Consider the following 8,682-nt stretch of genomic DNA (forward strand, 5'->3'; position numbering starts at 1 on the left):
TATTTATTTTTTTTATTGTTTTTTATTTTAGTATGTATGAGATCATTCATCACTATTACCTATTGCCCACAACTGTGTGGCAGATTGTAATATTTATCAATAAATAAATCTAATCTTTCTTATAATTTTTTATTTTACATATGATCACAGTTAATACTTTTATTACAAGTAGTACAATTAAATGAACAGTTATATAATCTGTAAAATGGGGGCCTTCAACAGCTGTGATTCCAGACTTAGTATCGATTAATAACTTGACGACCTGCATTTAGGACATTACTGAAAGTATTTTTACGAGTACCAAAGTACAATAGTGATTAAAATTTAATTGGAACGTTCTCCAAGGCCCATATTGAACCATTACAGAACAGGTGGTGAGGGAATCAGTAGAGCTGACACATTACCTACCAATGAGGGCAGCCGGTGCACCTGTCCGATATCGATAGCACGCTCGGAGGAACATCGAAGCAGCTCCCTAATCGATATGAGATACATGGTAATTAGACCGGAGGTGGCAGCCACCTGGTGCAGTACCACCTGCTACTCCCCGGCTATTATTAAATTTTCTTCTCTTCTCGTGCCTAATTTATTGCGGGAGTCGCCGGGAAAACATTAAGGAAACGGCCTTGATAATGCCTCCAGGTTTTCGCAACACTCTTGGCAACGAGCTGATGGAATTTCATTAAAGGGAAATGTGCATCTACTTAGAACTAGCGCAGTCCTAGATTAAAACAGTATCAACAATTAGAGAGATCCTCCCCACCCCCCTCCGCTCTTCAAAATATATCATTATTTTCCACCAATTTTAATAAATCAATATTTACGTTTTGTGGGTTCTGACGAAGAAGTTGCATTCTTCTGCATCTTCTAGATGAGCAATTCAGACCTGCACAAATCCTTAACCCTAATATTATAGAAACACATCCTTTGGTAAATCTTTCCTCATCCATTCCTCTTTCCTATGGAATTCTATTCCCTCCTTCATTCATTGTTCTAATACCCTTCCAACCTTCAAATCCCGTATCTTCGACTACCTTCAGTCCACCCAATTTCGGAAGAATAACAATTAAAAGTTTCAAATTAGATGTGAATAGATGGAAAGAGAGATAATATTTAACATTAATACTATTGAATATTTTAATATTTATAAATATAGACTCATATGATCAACAGTACTCCTTTCGTTTTCCTTTTATTTCATTTATTAGAGTATTCCTCTAAATTATGATTAGTTATAGAATTTTTTTTATTATAGCGTTTTTGATAATAATAAAAAAATATACCTTTGGTTTATATATTTTCTGTATTTGATGTTTCAGATTTTCGTTTATACTTGTACCTTTTCATTTATTATTTTTAGTTTATTGTATTTGATTTTCTTATTTATTATCAGAAGTTAGTCACCTTATGCTTTATGATATGACTTATTGTTTTATTTTATTGATTCTAATTTTATTTTATATATTCTCTTAATTCTTGTTGTTTTTTTTTATTTTTATACATTTTTATCTATTGAAATTCATTATTTGATTATATTTCATGATGGTTTATAATTTCATTTTTATTTTGTATTTTACTCTAAGGCTCTAAAGCCTAATTTTGACTCCTGTAATATTATCCTAAAGAGATCAATCCCAGAATAAATAAAGAATATTATTATTATTATTGATATCAGATATTTTTTTGTGCCAAATAGATATTTTAGTTAATGTCTTTGAAAAGTAGGTAGTGCAACTTTTCAATTGCCTACCATCTAAGTTCATTTTTTATATATATTTTTAAACACATCGATTATTTTTAGAACGGCTTAGTGAGCTACCACATTATTTGAAATATGATTAATCATTGGCATTTTTTTCCCTTCAGCACGGCTTATAAATGGTTTCATACAATTTTGATATTATGCGACATTGATATTATGTTGAAAATAAGTCAAATCTTGAGAAACGTTCAATACCTCAGGTACTAGACCTAGAGATATAAATAAATGTATTGGTTGGATGGTGGATTATAAATTAGTTTATGATAATTTTTAAACTATTCTTAATACATAATACACCACAGTCCGGGAAAGTGATGTCAATCACCATTTATGTGGTTCCATTTATGATTTCAGAGGTAGTAAAAATTACCACTATTTGTGAATAAAAAAAATTTGTAAATTTTAATAATAGGGCCGTCCGTAGCTCAGATGGTTAAGCCTAGGTCTATCGTTCTGAGATCTGCTGGTGGTGTCGGTTCGGATCCGGCCTGGGGCGTTGACTTTTTTCATTAAGTGGCGGTTCCGCGGAAGACTTGGCCCTCACTGTGGTCGGAATGGGTTGCTCACCTGTAGATAAGTAGGCAAACATCACCTTCGCTGTTGATTGTCAAAAAAAATAAAAAAATTAATAATATCTGTACCTAAAATTGTTTTTTCTTTTGGTGGTCAAATATGTGTTTATTGAAAATTAAGTAAATCCCTGAACATTTCATGCCTCTGCCTTGTCGAGGAATGATCTTTAGTGTGCAAAAATTGCGAAACCAATCATTGTAGTATAAATCAGAATATTTCTTCGTCAGACTTCAATACTACATGTCAGTTGTTCTTAACTGGTTGTCCGCAGACTCTGTGAATCAAGGAATACATATTTTAAAAATTTTTTGTTAGAACTATTTTATATATTATATTATATAATGATTATTCATCTCGTCGTATCGTAATGATCTCAACAGGTAAAATTACTCTTGTAATGAATCTTTCAAAAACAAGTTAGTTATTTGTAAAACTATAAACAACGCATTCAGACTCATATGAATAGCTGAGTACTACTTTAAACCAAAAAATACAGACTAACATGAATTTAAAAAAAAAAATAATACAATAAAGAAATTATAATATACATAATTATAATACATCCATTTTTAAAACAATACAAAAAGTTTTAAAGTACTGGTTAAAAAAAAGAAAAATTTATGATCTTGTTTATTTTCAGGTTTATTATATCAATTTTTTTTAAAGACAATTTGAAGTTTTTTAGTTCATTTCAGTTCAAAAACGCAGATCAACAAAAGAACTTTTACTGCAGCTGCATTCTTAAAAAACAATGAAATCAATACCTGAATTGATTTTTATGACTATCGTCAAGTAGACTTTTAAATTTTTTTCTATTTTAATACGTTCTATTTAAATTAATTTAGTGAGTGCGAGTTAATAAATCCTGAATGGCGAATGATATGAGAGACAATGATTGTTGAACTTTTGCTAGAATACTTTTCTCAACATAACTTTATTTTGTTTCCTTTTTGTCGAGGTTTTTTTATCAAAGGAAGTGGAAGACAAGATAGTTAGAAACATCTCCGTCACAAGAGTATTTTGATATAACTAAAAATGATATGATGGCATTTTTTAAAAATAATCTTTCTCCGCTACTTATGGGGTCATAGCACTCCATATCTTAGAGTAATAGTATTGTACATGATAGATAAAAAAGTAATTCTAAATGTAGATTATACTTTACCGAACTCAATTATAGAAAAAAAAATAATGCTCTGTCATCAGGCACTTCAGGAATCCAATTGTTTGTCTTGAATCGGACTTCGCAAATTCATGATTCCATTTCATATATTTAACATAATAATTCTATTGGAACATACAGGATTTTTAATACTATAAATTAATTAGCTTTTGAAAGTATTCAATCACTGCTGGGATAGGGTATTCTTTTCAAAAAAAGGAAAATTGTCCGATAGCTTTATCTACGAGGGGAAAGGCTAGAACGAGACACACAGTAAGTTGTATTGGAAGATTTGCCTCTTCTCTGTCAGTAGGGAGTTGTTGGAACCCCTGGTGGTTATGAGCCAGTCCTAATGAGAGAAAGCCATCGATGGCATGTTATGATACAAGGTAGCTAATACGGATTTGAAGTTATAATCGAGAGGAGGATATCCTTGCAGCTCTGCTGTGGAAGCTAGTCTTCTATGAAACTCAGAGTATTCCAGGAAAGCGTTCTCCGTCATTTTGTGTTTGAACAACGTGCCCGTCATATGACAAAGATTGGTCGTTAATCGGACTAAGTCACGAGGGGGCACCTTTTGTGGCTTCAGATATCTACCAACTATGTCAATGACAACAATTTACAAGGGTGTGGTAATAGGTATTTTGAGGTATACTATTCCTTGGTCCTGTAGTCTCTCACGCCGACAGAAAATCAGTTTGTTGACATTTCAACAGTTCTCTATCACCAGAGCGTACGGAAATGTGCCTCATGAGGTCCAAAAAAGGTTCAAGTCTTTGCTGAAGGAGCTCTCATGCATCTCCACCTACGAGAAGATGATATGGCATTCAAAATGAGCAATTATCCGTATGAATAAAGTGCAAAAAATTATCCGGGAGGATACAACAGACAAATGCAACCGGCGGTGGGTGGCTACTCTGAAGGAAAAATACTCCCTTACCTAGGTCACGATTGAAAGCAAAATGGGTCCTCTTGGACTATCAGATCTCATGGGTCCTCACAGAGCATGTAGAGTTCCGAGCATAGCCAGGAAATTGATCCCTTATGTCCCAGTTACGATGAATCTAAGAGAATATTATCATCGCCTATGCCGCCTAAGTTTCAATGAGAGCTAAGCAACAGAGAGAAACAGGGCCCTTTGTTATAATTGAACGAGATTTTCCTCATTTGGTAACATCAGAAAATTACCTCTGCTAAAAATCTTTTAGGATCGTATATGTCATAAGCCAAATAAACAATTTTTTTTTCGGATTTTGCCTTAATCTGAGGTATACTGTTACATTTAAAACCTTAAACACGTAAACACATTTCTGGCGGTCCTTAAACGAATTTGTTTGATAAAGTAACAAATCAGAAATTGTATTCTATATTTTAGTCTTCTGTTTATAAGAAGTGTATCGTAATCTGTAAGTAGTAATAAAACAAATTAAACAGCATTAAATTATGCATGGAATAAGTACCGCAACGTAATAATTCGAACAAGGAATACTGTAGTAAACCACCAGCTCCGGTTGTTCATTGGGCTCCAATAGCTGGCCTGACCAAACAACCAAAATTATTAGGTATGGTACTCATTCAACGCAGAACTTGGTGTTGTTTAATTTCTTATACCATAACTTTTTCGCTAAGATGCACGAATTAAAGGAATTATCTGCGAAAAAACAAAATAAATGAATCTTTGTTTTAGAGCCATCAGAAATGTTTTACCGTATTTAGTGTGGTAATTTTTCAAATTATTTGGAGATGTTTATTTCATCAGCAGGATTTTATGCAACAGGCTCCTGTGCTGAAAAAAACACATTAAGTTTCGCGTTATGGTTGCTATAGTTTTAAATTTTTATAATTTAGAAAATGGTAAGTAAATAAAGAAAAAAGATGGACATGTTACTGTTGGTAATATATAATGTAGCATTTATTCTAATTTAATGAAATTATCTAATTATAAATTGCCATATTTAGATAATTTGTCAGTATGTCGTTGAGTCAGCCTTTTGTGTTCTAAGCCCCACCTAGCCTTATAAAGCGGGGCACCTTTAACTGGTGGTCGAGCCAAATCACCTCCTTGCCCAACCGTGTGTCTAGCAACAGTACTTCCTTGCAAAGGCCTGCCTCTCCCTAACCCTTTATTTTATTTTTTTTGGATAGATTTATTTATTGATAGATATTACAATCTGCCACACAGTTGTGGGCAATAGGTAATAGTGATGAATGATCTCATACATACTAAAATAAAATAAATAAATAAAAATAAAAATAAAATAATAAATTAAAAAATAAAAACTCTCTTAAAATATATACAAACAAAATAATAGACAACCATTTATTGAGTTAGTAGTTGTTGAGTTGTAACAGTACAGATTTAATTTTTTTTTTAATGAAACTTAACGGAATCAAATATTCAGTGGTAAGAGTATAATCGATTAAGTCATCGATTAATATAGAAAGATAACAAGGCATTAATTAAATAAATACTTTAGTTTCGTTTTAATACAAACATCGCATAAAAACAACAAATGCACATATCGTCTCTTAAGCCGAAAAATATGCACATTAGATAAGGAATTGTGCTCTTAAACAAGGAAAAAATTAGACGCATCCAATATGGACAATTACTATTATGTTTACGATGGGTAGTTTCCTGAAGGAAATTCGCTATTGAGGGGCGATAAATTACTAAATAATAGTTGAAGACTAGCCGCCATGCCGGAAGATAGATATATATGTTAATAAGTAGGGGAGGTGGATGCAGTTAGCCGATAAGACGTCGCAGGTGGGGAAGGCAACACCTGGTCGCTGGTCGCACCTGTGGCAACTGCTCCTCTCGTCCGAGCCCATGTCCAAGTCGATACTTCTCCACTCGTTACTGATACGTGCTATCAACGGTCGTTATAATTTTTTTTTTTTTTATTTTTATTTAATACCAGACTAATTAATAAATAGGTAGGGTATTGACAATTGATCATGGTAGGATACAGTGTCTTACAAAAGACATGCCTAACTGTATACAACGTTATAAATAAAAAAAAATTAAGATAAAATAAATAGATTAACTTACTTATATTTTATTTTATACCAGATCGGCCTTGTAGGCCTTACATGGTTGATATAACCGTTATATTATATATATTATTTTAACAGTTGATTATGGGGGGTATAGTCTCTTACAAAAGACATCCCTAACTATATACAATGTTATGATTAAAAGAAAAAAATATATAATAAATAGATAAGAATAATGCTACTTAATAAAAGAGGAAAGTAAAATTGATAACAAAAAATAATGATATTGATACACTTAAATAAAACAAACAATTGCCCTCTAATAATAAAAAGAAACAAGTTAATTTGAAAAAGGGACGAGAGAAGAAAAGAGAAAAAAAATGAATAAATAAAATGATTAATAATAAGTAAAATAGAGGTAATATGACTATGAATTAATTTTATATTTAATAAAATTTATAACAGAATGTCCTGCAGTAGCCTGGGCTTCAGTCTTCGGTTTGAGGTTGGGTTTCCCAGGTTGTAGGTCACTGCTCCTTTAACTGTCGGCAACTGGGAGTTGAACTTCATGAACCGTTTTTTTATGTAATCCTCTATGGACTCCATCTGTAATTCACTTGGCTATTTCTAATGAACCAAGGAGAATCCACTGCGATTCTTAGGACTTTATTTTGAAAAGATTGTAATTTTTTTCATTTTCGTAAAGGATTAATAATTCTTAAAAAATGATAAAATTTAATAACAAAAACCATGACATTTATGAATTTAACAAAACTAATAATTTACTCCTAATAGAGGAAACAAAAGAAAGTTAGTTTAAGAAAAAGGTGAAAAGAAAAAAAATTAAAATAAAATAAAATTTTAGATTGACAATAACAGAACTGATAAATATAGAACTTATAACAGGATGTCCTGCAGCAGCCTGTGCTTCAGTCTTCAGGTTGTGGTTTGGTTTCCCAAGTTGTAGATCACTGCTCCTTTAACTGTCGGCAACTGGGAGTGGAACTATTTTTGATGAAACCCACTATTATCTCTATTTGTAATTTTCCATTCAATTGCCTGTTTCTTGCAAACCAAGGAGCATCCACTGGAATTATTACGTACTTATTTTGAAAAGATTGTAATTTTTTACTTATAGTAAAGGATACCGCTTCCCAATCTTCATAGTCATACATCAGCAGTGGCCTGAAAATTGTTAAATTAAATATATAAACATCACGGCGTTATAAATATCACACAAGACAAATTGAAAAGAATGAAATTGTAACTAATATTACCTAAACTATGTGCCCAATAGCTGAAGAGCCCAGAAGAAGAAAAATGTAGTTATTTCACTCCAATTTGTTTTGTCAATTTAATGAAAAATGCATAAAGTTAAGAGTCAAAAATGATTTTTTTTTTCATTTCTTTAAGTAAAAAAAATGTTCAAGTATTTTTTTTCAGCAACTGGCTCAGTTTCTACTTAAACTATCCAACAAGGGACACAGTAAATATTAAAATAAACTAAAATGTAATTATAGAAGTGCACGCCTCTTGAAGTTTATTTAATATGAGAAAAACTGAAAGTTGTCTGTAATTTTTCATTCCTTGCTCCATATTCTTAAACAATATTCTTTCTCAAACATTTTGTATTGCCTAGTTGATATTTTTAAGGGAATAAGAACAAATTTTTTTTAATACCTTTTCCTACCAGAAAAGAAGGACATGAAAAACTGGAATAAATTTGTATTCGAATTTTAAGAATTTGCTCATAGAATACCCTTTATTTTTTTTAATTTGCAGATATTTTAATTGTAGTGTTGAGACAATTTTTGATAGTTTACTCAAAATCTATTTTCGGCGTTTATTCCCTTAATAGAATAAATGTTTCAATGATATAACGGCTTTATAAAAACTACGTTATCAGAAAGCTTTTCTCCATTCAGGTCGGACCATTATAAATTATACGCAAAACGATTTTTTTTTTTAGTTATGGTACTTTTCTTGGGATGAGCTATTGGTCCGATTCATATATATATATATATAAGTTAAGTATCGGCGAAAGTCAAATGTCAAAAAAAAGAAGAAGAAATAAGATGTAACACGTTTGAACTGCTGTAACATACTATCTTTTATTGGGTTCAGCACATCTTTATATATACACATGATCAGCTGATCTGCTCAGTCAGCTGACATCGAAGTACCA

The sequence above is a fragment of the Halyomorpha halys genome, unplaced genomic scaffold (genome assembly GCF_000696795.3).
Source record: "Halyomorpha halys isolate HHAL.00 unplaced genomic scaffold, Hhal_1.1 Scaffold479.1, whole genome shotgun sequence".
NCBI classification, from domain to species: domain Eukaryota; kingdom Metazoa; phylum Arthropoda; class Insecta; order Hemiptera; family Pentatomidae; genus Halyomorpha; species Halyomorpha halys.